Genomic DNA, 21,637 nt, shown 5'->3' with positions numbered 1-21,637 from the left:
CATAGAAGCACAGGTAAAATTACTGTCTTCTAAATACTGGGATGGGAAGACAACAGTTCATCTTTATAACCCGTGGCAATGTGAACCCAACCTCACCGGGGGACACTTGGAAAGTCTGTGGCAACTAGGAAAGCTTGTCTAGTGCACAGGAAATGGCCACCATTCAGCTCTGGCCAACTGCTGTCTGAAAAAAGGGTTATTCTCTGGTCACAGTAAGGCCCACCCTCCTTCTTTAGGAAGCTCCAAGATCTGGTTTTAAAGTAATGTCTCCAGGAATCTATTTATGATTATCTCAATCTTTTAGGAACTCTCTATGAGGCTGAAACATAACTCATTTGCAGAGTGGCTTCTCTCTGGGGACTCTCGTTGTGCAGCCTGTACTGTGGAATGGTTTTATTGGTAAGGAGAAGAAACCTAAAGAAATACAGTGGAGCACCATGACTGGTGGGGATGGGGATGGGGAGTCTGTGGGTAACTCAGGAGCTTCACCCGCATCTTGATCAGCTCAGGCTGCTGTGACAAAATGCCATAGATGGGACATCTTATACACAAGAGAAACTTCTTTCTCTCAGTCCTGAAGGTTGGAAGTTCCAGATCAGGGTGCCAGCATGGTGGGCTTGTGTGAGGGTCCTCTGGGTTATAGACTGCTGTCTTCTCCTTGACCTTACATGTCTTCACATGTGGGAAGAAGAGTCCTTTTCATAAGGACGCTAATCCCACACTGAGGGCTCTATCCCCACAACCTAATTACCTCTGAAAAGCCTCATCTCATCATACCATCACATACCATCAATATAAAAATTTGGAGAGACACAATTAGTCCATTGCAATTAATTTCAGAGTGTTGCCTCTAAACTGGGTTTGACTAATCATTTTGGAGTGTGTCTATAGTCTGAAAACACAACCTTCAAAACAACTTTCTAAAGAAGAGAAACATTTTGTCTTCCTTAAAGATACTGTTTTCTGTGATCTGTGAAATATCCAGAGAAATAAGAGAATGGTAAAACTTAGCCAGAGGCCTTCACTTATTCAGAGGTGGGGTTGGGACAGTCAGCACAAAATGCAAAATTCCTCACCTGGAGTTTGAGGAAAACTGGAAACACATTTAATTTAGTCAGAGACCTACCCTCAGGCCTCACATTCTGTGACCAGAATATGCTAGGAAATTATCTTGAGAAATATTAAAAATAACTTTTATAAAGGTCAAAATATATTTCCTATTCCACTTATGAATTTGCAAGGGAAAAATAGTTTCAATTCATTTCTATTAAATAAACACTCCAGTGACTTCCAATGAACTCGACAGTGTTTGCTTTAGAGCGCTGCACTAAATGCTGTATAGATTTTTTAAGGCTGAATAATATTCTACTGTGGGAATATATTCCTATTATTTTCTTTATCCACTTATCTCTTAGTGAACACTGTGCTGTTTCCATATGTTGCTATTATCCACAGTGCTACAGTTAACATGGGACTGTGGATACCTCTTTGAGATCTTAATTTTGTTCTTTTGGATAGATACCTAGCAGTGGGATTGCAGGACCATATGGCAGTTTTATTTTTAATTCCTTGAGGAATGACTACACTGTTTTCCATGGCTGCTGCACCATCTTACATTCCCGTCAACAATATAAAAGTGTTCCAATTTTCCGTGTCCTCACCCAACATTTGTTATCTCTTTTCATTTTTGATAATAGCAACAATAGTAGATGTAAACCTTGTGGAAATTATGCTGAGCACTTAAACCGATCACAGGGCAAATACCACACAGGTTCCATTTATGTGATATGTCTAAAACTGTCCAACTAGTAGAAGCAAAGAACAGAACAGAAACTGCTGGGATGGGGCGGAGGGAAAGGGTAGTCAGTGCTCAGTGGACATACAGTTTCCGTTATGCAAGATGGGTAAGTTTTAGGGATCTTCTGCACAATATAAGGTCTACAGTTAATAAGTGTGCCCTTTAATTTTGGTTAAAGAGAACAGATCCCATATTAAATATTCTTTTCACAAAAATGAAACAAAACACACAAAGGGTCACAAAGAAACTTTCAGAGGTGAGGGATGTTTGTTACTTTGATCACAGTGACGGTCTTCTTGAGTTTCTGCATGTGTCCAAACTCATCAAATCAAAGGCATTAAACATATGCAGGTATTTTATACACTGTACCTCAATACAACTGTTAAAAAATAGTGAGTAGCATTTGCCTCTAGTAAGAAAAATGTCTTCTCTACCCCTCTTCTTCCATGAAGACCTTCATGAACACCCCAGTCACAGGGAACAAACACTTACCCCTCTTTGGAGGAGAGTCTGAGCGAGTCATTGGCAATCAGGAAAGCCTTCCTTAGAAGGTTGATTTATTGTGCCCATTTTGTGTTTTAATTACCTTGACCATGAGCTTTTGGAGTGAAGAACTGAACCTCAAATTTCTCCTTTTCACCTTCAAGACCTAGCAAGAGGTTGAGTCCCCAAGTTGTCTCAATTAAATGATGTAGGCCCTTGGTCCAGCTTAAAATATTTGTGTGAGTCAAGGACACCTGCTGTTTGGACTTGCTCAGAAGAAGGAATAAATGGACAGTCGACTGAGTTTCATGTTTCTGTCACTATTCCTTCTCAGGCAAGAAGAAACGCCACCATTCTCCATGCACAGGTCTATTTTGGGCCTGGCTGACTAACTGCAGAATTGCAACAGAAATTCCAACTCAAGTTTTATCCTTAAGGTGCAAGCCACATAGAAAATGGCAGTTGACTACACAGTCTTGGAATTTAGGGGAGTTATTGCTTTTCTTAAGGCCATGATTTGAAGATAACTACAGTGATAGGTATCCTGTCTCATTCCAACTTGGAACACTGATAATGAACTCCACCATTAGAGAGAACTAATCAAATTTCAGGATCTATTGAATCTAAGTTTCTCAGTAGAGGAAAATGGTGGGATATGTCTCTGAGCTGAACAGAGTCCCCTGTCTATTCAGAACAGGTAGAAAGAACAGTGTAATGAAGTGCCAGTCTTGAAGCTCAGTGTGTGTTCTACTCATACTGGGTTTTAGCCAATGAAGTACTGTGAATTGTCAAAGCTCTTAATTAATGCATTTAACACCTAAATGATGTAAATTAATCTATTTAATCCCCTTTATACCAAAGGATAGAGGAAAAATTAAATGACTCAGAGTCTTAGGAGCTGAGAGAAACAGGCTCAACCAGAAGTCAGTCTCACCATTTGCAGGGAACATATTGAGTCTTTTCTTACAGAACCCACTTCAAATCACCCCTCCTGTGCTGTGCTGGTCAGTGTCCCTTCTGCTGGTGCTCCCGAGGAATGGATGAGAGCCTGGACAGGAGACCTAGAATCAGTGAGAAGGAAGGCTAGGCAATTTTTCAAGTTTTCACAGAAAAGAAGGGCCCATAAATCTTGGATGCCTTCAGCAAAATCAAATTCTACTTTTGCACCTATGAAAGAAGGGGGCTGACACCCCCAGCTTGTTCTGGGAACCACATTATTCGATATTTCTCCATGTGATTCTACCCTGTCAGCTACCCTATAACATGGACCTATTACCCTCATTTTATGGATAAGTAAGCATGGCTCAAAGGGTATCATGGTTTGGCTCTGGAATGTTACCACAAATCTCATGTGTTCAAAGGTGAGGCTTTTGAGAATCGGCTGGATCACGAGGGCTCCGACCTCGTTGGTGGATCAATTCATTGACAGCAGAATGGATCACTGAGAGGTGGGACCTAGCTGCAGGAAGTGCGTGACTGGGGTCGTGCCCTGGAAGGGATTTTCTTCATCCCCTTCCTCACTGTCTACTTCCCAACCTCCATAAGCTGAGCAGCTTCCCTCAGCCACACCCTTGTACCCTCTTGTTCTGCCTCACTCAAACCCAATGGAGCCAGCCAATCATGGACGGAATCCTCTGAAACTGTGAACCAAAATAAATCTTTTCTCCTCTGAGTTGTTCTTGCCAGGCATTTTGCTCACAGTGATGAAGAGCTGATTAATACAGAAATAGCTGAAGCCATCGAGTAACAATATTGATATTCTTATTCATAATGATTCCAAATCCATCCTCTTCACATAACACTGAATAACTTCCACACAGCAATTACAAACTGTGCAGACTGGAAAAAGCACTTCGCTTGTCAGATCTCTATGAGTGAAAGAGTTGGGATAGTTTCCTGGCAGCTCTAAAGTGTCTATGGCTCTGAAGGGGAGGTTTTTGTTGTTGTTGTTGTTGTTTTTCATTTGGCAATCATTGGCCAACCCTATCAAGAACTGGGGAATATCTGAGATTTTACCCTACTAGAAAACCAACAACTTGCCCAGCGTCATAGGCATTGATGGAAAACTTATGAGATTGTGGGTCAGAAACAAGAAACTTCAGGCTGGGGTTATAACTCAGTGGTAGAGCACTTGCCTGGCATGTGAGAGGCACTGGGTTAGATTCTTAGCACCACCTATAAATAAATAAAGGTCCATTGACAACTAAAAAAAATTTTTTTAAAAGAAAGAAATGAGAAACTTCATTATTCACAGAAGAGCAGGCAACATGAGAGACATGTTGAGCCTCATGTTAGCATCCCTTTGAATATGAAGGGACCTGACATGAAGGGACCCACGAAGGTATGGTACACATAGTGTTGGGGAACCCTCAGCAAAGGAAGCCCCCACACTATAAGGCCCTGCTAAAAAATATCCATAAATTTTGCCTCAGAGGGAGACATATTTTGCCGATGTGATGTAAATCTGCCCTCTGCCTGAGAGGAAGACTCTACCACTGTCTTCCAAGGGTGTTTATGAGACAGAGATCCTTGAAATAAGAGTGTGGAACAAAAGCTGGTGCAAGATGTATAGAAACATCACAGAGAATCATCTCTCCACAAACGCTGCACTGAAACTTAGGAAGCTCTGTGGCCAGGTTTGAGCACAGTCCCTTCCCTGGTTCGGTTTAATGTCATTTGAGCTTAACTGAGACATAATGACCCATGTCTTGGGACTTTGTGAAATGCACTCTTTCTAGAGAGACAAAACTGGTGACCTGTTTTGGAACAAGTGTGGAAAAACAAAGACCAATAAAATGGAAAAGTGTCTTTTTTACCTTAAGATAATATCAACCAGTGATTAAGCATAAGAGATAATGGTTCTGGTTATGGGGACTATGAAAAAATATATATATATATATATGCAATTCTCTTAGAGATTTTTTCTTCCTTTGACCTGACCCTGGTAATGAAGCTCTAGACTCATAAAGACAGAAGTGTTTAGTCACTGCAGCTCTTATTCAGTACACAGCCCACACACATCCGTGGTGTTTCTTCACATTCTTCTTCTCTGTCTCGCCCTATAGATGGCTATTCTTTGCAAATGATCACCTGCTTGTCCTGGTTTACCCATACAGTCTCTAAGTCCCCAGGAACCTCGGCCCATTTGCTTACTTTGCCTACCTCATGTTTCAGGCTCCTCTGGGGCATTCCTGGTGCTATTATTGTCTAGCACAGAGCATCTCTTTAACATCATGTGACATAGCATTCAGTCTTTATTCCACAACTGGATTCTAATGTTGGCAGCTCTGAAATAATCCCAGGCTTGATGTTTCCTACTTTGCTATGCATTATTTAGCTAATGAAGCATCACAGAAGAACTTAAAGTCATAGCCACTCTGTTGGCACCCCTGGCAATCTACTGCAGCACATCAGATCTCTCCAACGAACAACCTTCTCCCCCATTTCTGAGTCATCAACTCCTAGACATTACACTTTTATGTTGACTCAAAGTCTTGTATTTAAGCAGAATGATTTAGTAGGTTTTAATCACTTGAATGTTTGCAGTCTATGCTATTTTTTTTCTGGGATCTTTAAAAAATTTGAAGATAGCAGGATATTTAATATAAAATAATGGGTCTCGGATGGTGCTCAAAGTCAGGATGGCATGCACTGGTAGGTGGGGCTACATTAAGGTAATTACTTATTCTCTCTCAATTCATGTTTCTGGGGCTCATATTTATCTACCCCAGGCATGTCTGACTCATTTAATCTCTTGCCTCCCAGGAAAGCCATGTAGGTATCTACATTTGTGAAATATTTTGATCCAAACCCTTTACAGTGAAAAACGTTGAGGATTCTCAACTTATGGCTGTTGTTAGGATAGTCAATTAACTACTTTTTAAAAGAGAAATATGAATTCCTCCCACTTTACATTTATCTCCACTCTCCTCAGCGTGTCTATTCTAGAAACTTTCATTTAATATGTCCACACTATGTATGGTAAACCTTATAAAAAGTATTACAGACTCCATAGCACAGAACTAGAGACAGCCTCTACCTTTGAGGATTAGGCATTTGTAGGACGGGGCAGGCAGGTATGCACACTATATATCATGCATGCCACCCTCACTGTGCTCCTTCAGAAGGGTGAAGGGAGGGGTTAAGACTGTGATCATTCTTGGGAAGTGCTTCATAACCTTAATTAACTGGGTTTCTGGCAGGCAATATGGATGATTCAAATCCAAGGACCACACTAAGGAGCAAGGTTCTAGAAAGTTCTACAAAATAATAGTGTTTAAATACTGAGAGTTTTGATATAACTAGATCTCTGGACAGAAAACAACACCACAACAAACACTTTGAACAACAGCAGGAAGGTTCAAACTTATGCTACTTAGTCAGGAGGAACCTCTAGTGCTAAAGGGGAATCAGAATCCATTCAGTGCAGTCTGTGGCCAGGACCATCCTCGACTTGCTCCAGGAGGTGACAGAGGCAGCAGCTACTGGATCACATCTGTGATGTTAAAGAGCCCATGTGACAGCCCAGTAGTGGGAAAATTAGGCAGAGAAGCACCAAAAATATCAAGATTGCACTTGGGAAACATGTCATGAGTGTATTTCCTGAGTTCCACTTTCAGGTATTCTGGGTTATTCTGAGAGATTAGAAATTTTAATAACATATCCAGGTGATTCTGATGATGTGGCATAAAGTTAAGAGTGATGGGGCTGGGGATATGGCTCAATTGGGAGAGTGTTTGTCTTGCATTCACAAGGCCTTGGGTTCAATCCCTAGCACCACAAAAAAAAAAAAAAAAAGATAACAGTGACATTACTGTAACAGTGAAGTTACTCTAACAGTCCAGGTAAGCATTGATTAGACATCATGAGAGCTGGGAATGCTCAATGGACATTTTGTTATTTTTTATTGGTACATTATAATTATAGAAAGTAGGGGCATTCTTTCTGTAATATTCATACATGCACATAACATAATTTGATCAATTTCATTCAATAGACATTTTAAAGGTTAGATAAACTAAACTGGGCAACAGTGAACCATCTCAGACTTGCTGAGCTATTTATAGTGTCTGCCTATAAGATCTACTTTAAAAGCCCTAGCATTTTAACTGAGATTCCCCTTGCTGAATAGAATTGTATGTAGACAGATAATAAAAGGAGGCAAGTCCTTACCTAAACTGGCAGTGTACCTTTCCTGATTAACACATGCATACTTTTCCTTAAGCACATGACCATTCCTTCTCTTAGAGCTTTCCCATCCTCTCTCTATTCTCAAGACAGTCCAGATCAATGTCTGAGATTCAGAATCTGCTGAGCATGCCTGCCAATGACTACCCTACAAACTGTGGTTTCACACCCAGGGTCCTAGCAGATACTTTGGTACCCATATTTTCTAAAGGGAATCCCTCCCCACAGAATACTCAAGTGGAGTTGATGGACTGTGTTGGATCAGTCCCATCCAATTGCTCCAACTCCTTCCAAGATGATTTTCCCAACTATGCATGCCCCTCCTGAATGTTCTCTGTTGTCTCCCATATCACACAAACTTGCATAATTCCCTCTGGTTTCTTCCTTGGAATGCAGATGAATTTGTGATATATAATGAATTTCAAAGAAGGAAGAGAGATTTCTGGGGATAGATGGAGAATTCCTTAAGCTTTTCATTCTATTTTATATTAATGCAATGTGGATGCTAACCAACCCAAAATTTCCAAACAATTTCCTAAATAGAGCATGTCTTTAAATTTTATCCTTGATTGACCAAATAATTCACCAAATAGATATCTTTAAATTCCATCCTTCTTTGTCCTAGAATGCCTGGGAAGTACTCATATTTATTGTCATCTCTTTTGAGACTCCTTGGCCACTACCCCAGGTGCATCCTATTAGGCACTCCCACACTATCAGAGGATAACACTCTCATAACCTATACTACGAGGCATTTAATTATCTGTTCACATGCATGCATCATCCTTATATTATTTATGTTTTTATTGAGATGGAATTTAAAATATCATAAAATTTACTATAGTACAATCCAGTGATTTTATTATAATCACAACAGTACAAACACAATTACCATAAATTCCAGAACGTTTTCATTATCTCACAAAGAAAATCATTACCTACTATCAGTTACTCTGCACTTCCTCAATCTCTGGAAAACACTTATATACTTTCTGTCTCTATGGATTTGTCATTTCTTTGCAGTTCATATGTGAAATCATAAAATATATGGTGTCTTGCATCTGGATTCTTTCACCTAATTTTTTCAAGGCCCATCAATGTTGTGGGAAAATAAGTGCCTCATTCCTTATGACTGAATAATACTTCATCTTGTGTTTATTTATTCATCGATGTATATCTTATTTTGTTTATCCATTTGTCAGTTGGCAGACATTTGGTTGTTTCCACTTCCATTTCATCTGTTTCCATTCTAATTATAGTCTTCATTATTTATTTATTTCTGTTTCTCTTGTGTTTAGTTTGCTTCTGTATGTGTGTTTGAGTTACCGCCTAGTGACGTTTCATTTCAGCTTGAAGGACTGTCGTTATTATTTCTTGTAGGACTGGTCTGGCTAATCCTCTCACTTGGTTTCTTTGTCTTAATTTAGCTTTCATTTTGAGGGATTGTTTTTCTGGATATAGGATTTTTGGTTAATGGGTTTTTTTTTTTTTATTTCTCTCTGTCTCTGTGTCTGTCTCCTTCTGTGTGTGTGTGTGTGTGTGTTTTCCTAAAACCAAGTACTATTTTCTCCAAGCCTTCTAATGGGAAGCCAGCTATTAGTCTTATTGAGGATCTCTGATGAGTTATGATCCATGGTACTTCTTGCTTCATTCAACATTCATCCTTCTTTAACAGTTTGGTTACAATGTGTAGGGTATGTCTAGATGTGAATCTCTTTGTGTTTATCCTACTTATAGTTGGTTAACCTTTTTGGAAGTATATAATAAAGGTTTTATTTTTAAGCAATTGTAAAGCTGTTGGCCATTATTTCCTCAAACATTTCTTCTATCTCCCTATCTCTTTCCTTTCATTTGTAATTCTTATTATGCACACATTGGAGTACTTTAACATGTTTCACAGGTCTGAGAGTCTGTTCATTTTTCTTTCATTCACTTTCCTTTCTGCTTCTTTTAAGGGATAATCTTAATTGACATTTTTAATTCTGCTAGCTTAAATATGCTATTGAACATCTCTAAATTTTTTATTCCATTTATTATACTTTTTATTTCTAGAATTTCTATCTGGCTACCTTTATTGTTTTCTATTGATGAGACATCTTTGTCTACTTTCTTTTGATTCTTTAGACAATTTCCTTTAGATCTTTGATCATTTTTTAAAATAGCTCATTTATATTCTCTGTCTTAAAGTCTGAGACTTCTCAAGAACTGATTCTATTAACTGCTTTTTAAAAGAATACAATTTCTTTTCATATTTCTTTGAATGTCTTGTATTCTTTGTTAAAAATAGTTAGTTAAAACATTAGATGAGGTAACTTTGGATATTAGATGCTCCTTTTATGTTTCTGCTGTATGTTGTAGGTTTTTGCGATGGTATTTTTTGTTTGTACTTTTACAAACTAATTTTATAAATTCTATGTCCCTTGTAATATGTGGTCACTGAAAGCTATTAATCTCAGCTATCTAATGATTTCACTAATCACTGGACAGAGGTTTCATTGAATGCTAAGAAGCAGTCTGTCAGTCCCTGCTAAAGGACTATTGTGTGGGTTGTAACACACCTCCTATATTTAACCAGGTGGTTGCCAATTCCTTTTTAGTGTTTACTTCTTGCTTCTACAGAGTCTCAACATCATCCAGAAGTGGTAGTTTAGGATCTTCTCTGATCTTTCCTGCTTATGTTCCCAGACATAGACATGTGTATAACCTCTTAGATTCCCAAAAGCATGTAGGAGATTTTTGAGACCCTGTGGGCACCTTTTACCTAAGTTTCTCCTTTTAAACTTTTTAGGTAGTATACTAATTTGCCTCATCCAACAACTACCACTTGAGACAATCATGAAATAAAAATAGTTGCCTTTAATTGTTTTTGACAAATATCCCAGAGTAAAGGTTTCCATATATCGCAAGCTTTAAGCCAGGTTAAATATAGACAACCATGCACATTGGGGTTTCTAAGAAACCACTGGACAGGACAAATCATGACACCATTTTGGAAATGAGACATTGAAAGCAATGAGACTCCTTTCTGCTCCCTCCAAGGACTTCCAGGTAAGCTTGGATTGGGAGCTCTCGTTTTTCAAGGCTCCCATGGACCTGGAGTGTGGTAATAGGGACGAGGACAAGTGAAAAAACTACAAAGCTGCTCCTCCTGATTTTAGAAGCTTTGCTGGAATAAAGTTCCTTGAATTGTTACGGTCATTGGTTAATTTTCAGAGTTTTGATAGAAGTTGATAATAACTCTTTTATGTCCATTAAAAAATTGCTTTTTGTAGGAGTGAATATTATGAGGTCTCACTCTACCATTTTTGATAGCATTACCTCTTCCATTAATTTTGAACTTAAGAGAAAGAGAATTGTCCTAAGTCAGTGATGTACTCCTGGTAATGTATAATAGAGCTTCATACAGCAGGATGTGCAATGTATTTGTTGATAAGTTAAAAAGGGAAAAAGGAAGTAGTCAGAAAGACAAACAGGTGATGTCTCATTGTACTCTCTTCAGATAATGGGAACATGTTTCCTACAGTAACATAGAAAACAATGGCTTGGAGGATTTTAAAAGAAGTTTTAAATATCAGAGATAAGTTTAGAATATATTTTACCAAAATAAATCAAATACCTTTAGAAATAACTTTTGAAAAATAATAAGTAGGACACCACCCCCCACACATGAGCAGAAAATGAAATATCAAGGGTGGGTTCTTTCCTACACACTATCTTTTATGCCAAAGTGGAAGCCAGACATAGCAGCTTATAGTTAAAATATGCAGTCTTGAAAGATTTTTGATCCTTCATTTTCTGCCTGTAATAAGTTATTTCCTTAGAATAAAATCCCAGAGCCAACATTACTGAGTAAAATTGGATGTGTATTTTCTTTTGATGGCTTTTGAAATTAATTTTTAATGTCTAAGACCATGAGCATGTGCATGGTGTGTTCCAGTTTTATGACATTCTTCCCTATATCAAGCAATATAACCTCAGTTCTTTTTCCTCTATCTTATTCACCATGCTACATCACTAACCACTAAAATACTTTATTTTGCTTGATAATTGAATGTGTGTAAATAACAGGATGGAGTATAAAAGGTGCTAGAGAAAACTAAACTCCAAATGATTACTTTAGAGAGCAATTTTGAGTCCCCAGTTAAAAATAAGTAGGAAAAAAAATCTCATAGATATTGTCTGATTTTTCAATTCTCCCTGCCAAGGCAGGTCTGTACAAACTGTACACAGATTCAAATTTAGTTACTCCAGCTCTTTGGCTCCCAGTAGGGAATTGACTAAATGTTATCAAGCATTATTCTATATTGCATTGGGGGAGTTTCAGCATTTATCTACAATGGAGGAGAAAGTAAGTGCTTGATTCAGATTTGAAGATAGGCACAAATTGTTCTGCAACTGTCAAGCAGTTCCTGAGACTGGTCCTGTGTAACCTGATAATGAGCTTATCAACAAACTGTTGAGATTCATGATGGATTTGCCAGGTCCCTCTTTTCTCCAAGCTCCACTAAAGATGGCTGATAGCATTTCTAAAGTTGAAACCAGTTCTAGTATTCCCCAATGACAGTTCTCTCCAATTCTCATATTGTGTAATTCCCAAGAAATGCCACTTGAAAATTAAATGTAAGATTAAAGTACAGTTACTCCCTAAGAGAGATTACTAGAATTCACTTATTTGATGGTTGTTTCAAAAATGTGATGCATAGAATGTGTCCATTTTTAATTGAGTATTTGAAAATATTCTTCTCAATATATCCTCTGCTGCATACTTGATAGAACCTGCACCATTTCGGAGATTACTAATAGCATCCTCATGGTGATGTCCATCTCTACGTGTGTCACCTTAAAATTTTCTCCAATAACCTGAGTGATACTTATAAATGGTAAATTAGATAGTGTGTCTGCTTTGATTACCACCACTGAGTGTCTTCCCTTTGCCATCAGATGAAGCACAGGCGTCTTGCTTGATATGGTCCATATTTCCCTCTTTCCTCTGTATTGGTCTTTCGCTCATTAAACTCCAGACTTTCTGAATTCCTTTCTCCCCACCAAGCCATTCAAGCTCTCTGTCCTCTGAAGGCCAGGGCATTTGATGGGGTAAGTGGATATTTTTCCTTGAGCTCTCTGTGTGGTCCCTTCTTCTCCTCATCATTCAGTGAACTCAGATGTCTTCTGCTCAGAGGGCACTTGCCCAATGCTACCTAATACAGAAATTCCTGACCCTTCTATAGAAGCCATACACAACCACATGACTCTTGTGTGTGTGTGTGTGTGTGTGTGTGTGTTTCCTCTTTCTTTTCTCACTGCTAGGGAGTTCTACCAGTATTGCCTAGACAACATCCTGACACATTGACTGGCTCACTTTCACCTTGCCTGAATTTTTTTCATCTGAAAATGGGCCTCATAAGATCTATCATATGACATTGTTACACAGTTGGCAAGATCACAAAGTGTGGATCACGGAGATTTAAATGGTCTCAGGTTCCACATTCCACATTCTCTCCTCAACGCAGCACTTCCATCACGTGGCTGCCCACTGTGCTAAAAATGCTTTGGAGAAGTTGCCAATGTTCCCATGGAGGAAATCCAAGGCTTCTCTTCCTTTGACAGAGTAAAATTCTCTTTTCCTAGCTACATTTGCTAGAGTGTCACTCTCCTTCTGCTTGAGACACTTTCAGAAGAAAGTCCTTGACTGTATATTCTCCCTTTTATTTTCTTGTGCTTCTCAGAAAGATTCTTACAGGCTTCCTTTCCTGATTCTGCTCAACTGCTAGATGTTGCAGGCCCCAATCCCAAGGAACATGCCCTGGATGCTCTTTTCTTTCTATACATTCACCCTAAAAGATCTCACCTAATCTCATATCTTGAAATGTCACCTCCACTCTGGTAACTCACATTCTTACTCTCCTCTGGACTCCCCGCTGAGGTCTGAACTTGCCTGACTAATGGCTTCCACCTGCTATTTGCACTTGGGTTTCCAATCTTCATATCAAACCTCACAGGCCTAAAATGAACTTTGATCTGATCCTCCAAAGCTGTTCTTTGCCCAGCCATCTTTGTTTCAACAGATCCTGCCACTTCTACCTGTTGCTGCACCTTTTCTTCTCAACCAAAACATCGAATCCAATCCCAATCATGTCCCAAGTCGGCTGCTTCTATTTCAACTCTCATTTAAACATCTTAGAACTCATCCCTTTTCTCTCTTATCCCACCCCCTCATAATCTCTTCCTTAAAAACAATCAAAGGGATCTTTTTAATAACTAGGAATCACACTGTATCGCCCACCTGCTCTAAACACTCTGTTGTCTCCTTCATGCATTTAAAATGAAATCCTCACTCTTCACCATGGCCGAGTGCCCTCTGTCAGCTGGCAGCTCCTGGCTTAACCCACATTCTCCCCTCTCTTCCCCAGCTCTCTCTCATTGCCACCTGTAGAGTGCAATGTCCACCCTCTCTTAAGGAGCCTCTGTCCTTCCATCCGGAAACCTCAACCTTTGCACTCCTGGCCTCCATTACTCTGGGCTCCACCTGAATGTTTGTCTTTGCGGAGGCCACGCCTGCTGATTACTACCATTGACACATGTTGTCAACTTCCTGGACATTCTCGTCTCATCTCAGTCTGTTCAATCTTCTTTACAGTAATTTTGTAGTGCTTATCATTCCTTGGCATTTTGTTGTGAATTTATTGCTTATTTATTTTAATTGCATATCAGAAGTTAAGTCCCATGAGGGATAGTTTCAAGTTCCTCTGTATTTTTACTAATAGTAAAAGAATAGTTGAAGTCATAATCGTCTCATTTAGTGAATATTACATAATAAGCATGAGATTAATTAAACCCCCAGCTTCTTTCCTGAATTTCAACACAAAATTTTCAAATTCTTTTTTTAGGATAACCCCCTAAGATATTAATCTTCACAACTCCAGGAATCAGACTTGTGATCACGATCCTTCACTCCGGCTTTGAAACTTATGTTCCCCTTGATAGCTGCACAGTAAAGGCCATCTACACTGTTCTTTCTAGACAGAAGCCCAAGAGTCATATTCCTTATGTTGCCCACATCCCATTAACCCAAAGTGCTATGAACTGGTTGCCCTGTCACTTCTATCTGAACCCACTCCATGGACCAGAGACATCTAAACTGCAAAGCCTAACAAGCCTGTTGGGGTTGTTTGATTCCACTTGGATGAACTCCCAGCTAGTTACAACTACATTCATTCATTCATTCATTCACTCACTCAGTAAATAATCCTTATTGTTCTAGAATTGAAAGTACTATGAAAAAAGGCTGAAAAAAATAAAGTCTCTACCCTTACAAAACTTATATTTTTTAGTAAGAATAAAAAGACCACAAATAATGGAGGTGTGTCCGTAGGTATGGTGGTCAACAAAGGCTGCTCTGCAAAGGTGGCATTTGTAGATACTGAATGAAATGAACCGGAAGCATGTGAAGTTCTGAGGGAAAATTATTTCACAAACAAAAAATCCTGGAGGTAGAAATGTGCTTGGTGTGTTTGAGGAGCCAGAGGCTGGCAGAGTGGGGGCCCAGTGATGGTAAAGTCCTCCCATCTTGTCAGCCTCTAGGGTTGAAGATTTCCCCCTGAAACCACAACCAGTCTTTTGCCACTGGCCATTTTCCAAATGCATCGGCTTTTCACGTGGTCCCGTGTCTTTGCAGATGTTGTTCCCTCTGCCTGGAAGGTCCTTCCCTTCCTGCTACTCCATTCTCATCCAGCCTCTTGGTGTGAAATACATAATCCATCTCAGAAACAGCTCTTCTCACTTCTCCAAGCAGAGTCAGGCACCATTTGTCTGAGTTCCCACTTCTGTCCTCCCCTCCGTCACAGCACCTAAAACACCCTGCTAGCTGTCTGTTACTTGCAGTTTTCCCTCACTAGTTGTGAATTGTTGGTTGGTTAAGAAATGTCTTTTTTGTGGAAGAAAAGAAGGAAGAAAGATAGGAAAGAAGAAAGGAGGCAGGTTTAAGAAATTTTTATAACCTAATATTTTGTTGCCTATAAATGTCTTTTGGTTGGAAAACTTTTTACTGTGTTTGATTGTTTCATGGAAATCAATGCAGAGAATTCCAGTATGTACCTGGAAATCACATGAGCATCATCCTTCTTCACAAAACAAGAATACGTGCTTGAGTGTTGCAAAAACCTGCAACTGCAGGTTACAGTGTGAACTTCAGACTTGCACATCATCTTGGAAGGGCCAGCTTTGTTACCATAGTAACTGGATCTCTATCAGAAACCCAAAATTGATGTGGAGGAGAGAAGTCCAGAAGCAGCATGGAGGACTCAGACTGAGCCTCAGGGAAGGGACTGGACCAGGCATCTGTGGGCAGGCCTGGTGTGCCTGGACCAGGGGAACAAAGCCAGTTGGCACATGCCTTTCTTTCATTTTTTTCAGGACTCTTTATTTCCTATTCTCCAAGGAAACAGGTAGAAGGACATAAGTTGAAAGCTGTCTTTAACACTAAAGTTTTAGGTTTAGTTTTGGAAATCAATTATTAGGAAATTACAAAAATAAAATAAATGTGTGTGCCTGGTCCCTGTTTCTGCTCAGTGAAGCCAGCATTGTGAGTTTCAGGTGGGGTCCCTAAGGAATCTCAAGAGGAATCTCAAGATCATTCCCTAACATTTTTTTCCTTTTGGATCCTTGTTTGGAGGCATTTGAATTGATTATACTTCTGGATGTATAGTAAAAACTATTTTTTAGACAAGCCCACATTTGTTTTGTTTTGAATTTTTTCTTTTACCTGGACCTATTTCTATTTCCAAAGACCTCCACTGCAATCTATCTGATATAATTTTTTTTCAAATAGTTTTATATGAAATTGTTACTTTGCATATATGATGCTATTCTATTGATTCTATTCCTTTATTTATTTACTTAGGTAATGGGGATTGAACTTGGGACATTTGATGACTGAGCCACATCTCTAGCCCTATTTTGCATTTTATTTAGAGACAGGGTCTTACTGGGTTGCTTAGTGCCTCACTTTTGCTGAGGCTGGCTTTGAATTCTGATCCTCCTGTCTCAGCCTCCCAAGCTGCTAGCATTTCAGGTGTGCACCACCACAGCCAGCCCATTATTTATTTTTATTCAACAATTTATTTCTAAGACCAACTCCTCTTGCTACACATTTATTTTATTTATCTAATTTCCTAATAATTGATTTCCAAAACTAAACTTAAACTTTAGGGTTAAAAACAGCATTCAACTTATGTCCTTCTATCTGTTTCCTTGGGAATAAGAAGTGGAAAATAGAGAGTCCTGCAAAAATGAAAGAAAGGCATGTGCCAACCCACTTTGTTCCCCCATATCAGCATCATCCTTTGAAGAAACTGCAATTTAGCAGTATGACAGAAGAGGGCGAGCTTGAACAAAGATCCCACCCCTCAAACCACCCCAGAGGAGGAAAACATCCAACTCTATGTAAAAGCTGCCATGAGAGAAAACAGGTTGTCCAAATACACAGATCAGCCATTTCAGCTAGGAAAATTTCTCCCCACTATTAACAAAATGTAGAAAAAAAAAAGAAAAACCACTAAATCATAGAACTCCAAAACTTAACTAAGAATCCTAAACAAGGGTACTTACATAACACCTCAAAAATCAGAAATGCAAAGCCTAAGAACAGAAAACAAGAACATCAGCAACAAGAAAGGATGCTATGCAGCAGGTGTGGATCAAATTCATGAAAGATAATGAAGAAAAGACAGAACCTTCTCAGGAACAAAGGACAAATAATAAGGTTGACACGGGACAGCAGATTCAATTATAATCTAGCAAGAAGAATTGAAGACAGAAAATGAGAAAAAATGAAGAGGAGATAGAGACGTAAACATAATCAAAGAGAAAGTAGTTGAAGTAGAAGACAGGGACAGAAAGCACAATGAGAGTCCCTGAACAATACTTGGGAACAGAACTAACAATTAAAACTATAATCTAGAAAAACTTTCAATATAAGAAAATGTGCCAGGTTTGATGGGGCACACAGTGACTCAGGAAGCCGAGGCAGGAGGCTTTCAAGTTCAAAGCCAGCCTGAGCAATTAGTAAGGCCCTTAGCAATTTAGCAAGACCCTGTCTTAAAATAAAAAAATAAAAAGGACTGGGAATATGGCTCAGTGGTTAAACACCCACGGGTTCAATTCCCAATACCAATATTAATCATAGAACCAATAACTACACAAGATTGAGAAAGATTGAAAAATTGTACATAGTCCTGACAAGGTAGAAGGAATAGTTGCATAATATTAGACAAAATAAAATAAGGGAAAGTAAAATTAAATTAAAATTAATTAAATTAATAGGTGAAAATCAAAATTTGCCATATAAAATTACAAAACTGATAGTAAATTTAAATAATGAAAAGGGGATTAAGAGCAATATAAGTTCTGTAATTGTAAACAATCACTACTACCAAAATATAAATGTTTTTAAATAACTAAATATTTTTAAAAATAATATATAAAGAATCACAGTTAACATATGAAAGTCTCCAGTAATATGTAACGTCATATTGGAGGTACTAGCTAATGCAATTGGATAAGAGAAAACAAACTGTGACATAAGAACTAGAAAAGGATATAAGGATATCACCATTGGCAGATGACATGAACTATACTCAATAAATCCTACCAATCAATGGTAAAGCTAATTCTAAAAATAAACAAGTTTATTATGATAGCAGGATAAAAAGCTAAAAAAACAGAAACCACTTTGCTTCATATGTAGCATTAATAACCACTTGAAAGATATAATTAAAAAATCCTAGCAACAAAAATATAAAAATTTTAGAACAAACTGAACAAGGAATTAAAATACTTAAAAAACAACAACAATTACAAACACTTCTGGAAAGCACAGTCAAATATGTAGAAAGATATACCAACAAGACAGATCAACAAAATATCAGTTTTCTTTAAGTTATTTAAAACATTTAATTTATCTCAATAAAATACTCACAAGCTATTTTACTATAGCTAGGCAAGTTGATGCTAACATTCATATGGAAAAATTAAACATATAATGGTATACAGTGATTGCTACAATAATAAAGGAGGCCTGTGAGGGCGGGAAGACACTTCTACTGGATCTCAAAGTCCAGCCATGTCTGCAAAAGCACTAATGTGAGAATACACAGAAGGACAATGGAATCATATAGAAAGTCCCAAAGCACACAGAGCTTTGTAAGGAAACCTAGAACAGAGAAAAAGGGCAGCATCTCATGTCAATGAGAGCAAAGGAGAAATTTTTAATAAGTGGTGTTAGGAGAACCAGACGGCCATTTGAAGTGGTTTTAATTAGATCCATTTCTCACATCGTTCATAAGAATTAATTCACGATCAATCAAACGATTATAAAAAAATACAACTATTCAAGTACTAGAAGACAATTATTCTATGACCTGGGAGTAGGGAAAGACTGTTTATGACAGGATATTTAGAGTCAATTAAAAAAAGATTGATAAATTAGGATAAACTTTTTTTTAAGTTATGGTAAAAATGTATATGCAAAGTCATAAAAACACTTGACAAATTGGGAGACAAAAATGATGTCATATATCACAAATAAAAGGTTAATATCACTAAAATATAAAGATTTTATTTTTAATTGGTGGGGAGACCAAAAGCAGTAAAGGACATAAGATATCATTCACTGTACACATATGATGACTTTTCAGCATAAGATGCTAGATTTCATTCATCACAAAAGAATTAAAGAAAAGAAACTAGAAACTGGAATATCTTTTCTCACCAATTAGACTGAATAAATTCAAAGATCGATAAAACATACTATTGCAAAGACTGGAAGAAGGCTCTTATTTATGGAAATACGAATGTAGGGCAATGGAGGGAAATTTAGCAATAACTATGAAGCTGCAAGTTCATTAACCCTGAAACCTAGGTCACATTTCTAAGAATCTACCTGATAGTATATGTCCAAGAACATAAAACCACACATGCATCAGTTATTTGCAACATCACTCATAATTGCAAGATGCTGAAATCAACCAGAATACTCAAATACAGAAGATTGGTTTAAAAAACAAAAACAAAAACTGTTACCTCCATACAATGGGGTGCCATACTACTGTAAACACGAACGAACAAGATAACTATAAACTGGTAAGGAGAAAATTCCAGGTATAATATTAAGTGAAAAACAAAAGGGACAAAAGAAAAACTATTATAATTTATGAGTCAGGAAACAGATAAAATAAAAATAAGAGATTTATATGTAAAATAAAATAAAATCCGCTTACTATTGAAAAAATGAAACCCAGGAAGGATAAAACCAAAAACAATGAAACTGAGCTTGGGCAGGCTTGGAAGCGAAAGCAAGGAAGTGACCCAGCAAAGAAGGCCTTCTTATGAATATCTCTTGTTCACATCATTTTCATAGAAGCACACTAATGTTCTACAAATTCAAAAAAAAAAAAAGGCAATGAAATCTGTAAGGATACGATAAAAAGAACCTGAAACTGCAAATCAAAACCACTGAACACAACTGTATTTCCATTAGATAACACAGAAAATCCCTGGGATGAAATGTGGAAGAGGGAAGTCGTTTTCTCAATGATAAGGGAGAGCCTTGACATTTCCATGCAGAATGCGTGTCAACAGTCATGGAGACTGCTTGTGTGCAAAAGGGCACGCCGGAGGCCACGGTTGCATTTGTGTGCGCGCGCACACATTCATGTATATATGGGTGTGAGTCCTGACATGTGAAGCGTGTGATTTGGCATAATATCTTCTTTGCTACCTTTATATAGAATTTCTATTTGAGGCGGGGGTGCTTGGGATTGAACCCAGAGCCTTGTGCACCAGGCAAGGCAAGCCCTCTACCAACTGAGCACGTGATTTGGAAGAACAAGTATGGATTGAGCAGACGTTCTAAATTCAACTTCAAGATGTGGGATTTATGAGAGTGACTTAGCCTCTAGTTTCCCTGTGTACAAACACACTGACAAATGCAACCACATGGGAAGGTCAGACCAAGGAGTCAAAGAAATAATGGTTCAGAAAACAGAATGAGAAATTCTGTGCCTCATGACTCTCATTCTAACTTGGGAACCTCAGACACAGTGTTTATCTTGTCTCAGTCTGCTTCCTCTTCTTTAAAAACGAAGTTATCTTTCTACCTGCCTCATGTGTTTAGGGTAGATAGAGATTAAAGGAGTGTACTTATGCAACAATTGCAGGAATTCATATTAAGGAGTTCCCTGGCAGATGGGCTGCATAGGGCAGGTTCTCTTCCATCTTGTTCATCCCTACATCCTTCGCCCTGGCCCCCTGCCCCACTCACTTTCAGCATCTCTCTCATTTCTGCAGAATGAACGAATAGAAACCTTTTTTCTTAGCATGTTTGAGGCCCTGGGGTCAAACCCCAATACTGTTAAAAAAAAATTCTGGTCCCTGACTGCCGCAGTCTGGCTGGGCACAATCAGGAGCCACTTGTCAAAAGAAACTAACTTTATTTTTAGAACCACACACGCCAAACAAAACAGCCTCTCAGGAAAAACCCTCAGAGCCTCAACTGCCACCACCGGCTTTCCACAAGCCTCTCTCTCCCCCACAAGCTTCTCTCCACCTCCCACAATCCTCCTGCTCTTGAGGCCGATTGGCTGGGTCACATGGGCGGAGCCAAAAAAGTCCCCCAATGAGTAGCTCCGTGGTCTGAAAGGGCAGGGAAACAGCCCAATGAGCATCACCACAGAGGAGCCAATCAGCAAGATGTTGCTGGGGCCGCTGTGAGCCAATCATCAGCCGGCAGCTGGAAGTTTGCTGGGGCCCCTTCGGCTGTGGCTCTCAACATCTCCCCCTCTCTGTTTAAACAAAAAGCATGTGGCTTAGGGACCGTGCCTGCCTTAGGTTGTCCAATAGTACATATGGTCCTTACCTGTTAGGTTGGTACCATTGCAATTGGATCTTACCCGTCATTGACTACCGGTCCAGTATACAGCCACACCTGTGGAGAGGTCTTTGTACCAGCGGGAGGGTGAGGTTCTTTGCCTCACCTCTGTTGGCCCCCAAATTTTAGCTGGACGATCATGACAAGCAGAAGGGAGGAAGATACACCATGCCAATTGACGGCTCCTTTTGGAAAAATTGTACCACCAATGACATCATCAGCAAAAATACCCCAACACTACCACA

General features: G+C 38.8%; 1 long non-coding RNA gene across 1 annotated transcript in view; it reads right to left on the bottom strand.

The window, feature by feature from the left end:
- Positions 1-1,720: 1,720 nt before the first annotated feature.
- Positions 1,721-21,637, bottom strand: part of LOC125617250 — a 79,238-nt gene continuing 59,321 nt past the window's right edge. The window contains exon 3 of the long non-coding RNA XR_007348183.1: positions 1,721-3,342. This is a non-coding gene — a long non-coding RNA (uncharacterized LOC125617250). The remainder of the gene's footprint in view (positions 3,343-21,637) is intronic.

Source organism: Marmota marmota, unplaced genomic scaffold (genome assembly GCF_001458135.2).
Source record: "Marmota marmota marmota unplaced genomic scaffold, marMar, whole genome shotgun sequence".
Taxonomy (NCBI): Eukaryota; Metazoa; Chordata; class Mammalia; order Rodentia; family Sciuridae; genus Marmota; species Marmota marmota.
This window is presented reverse-complemented; position numbering and strand designations above follow the sequence as displayed.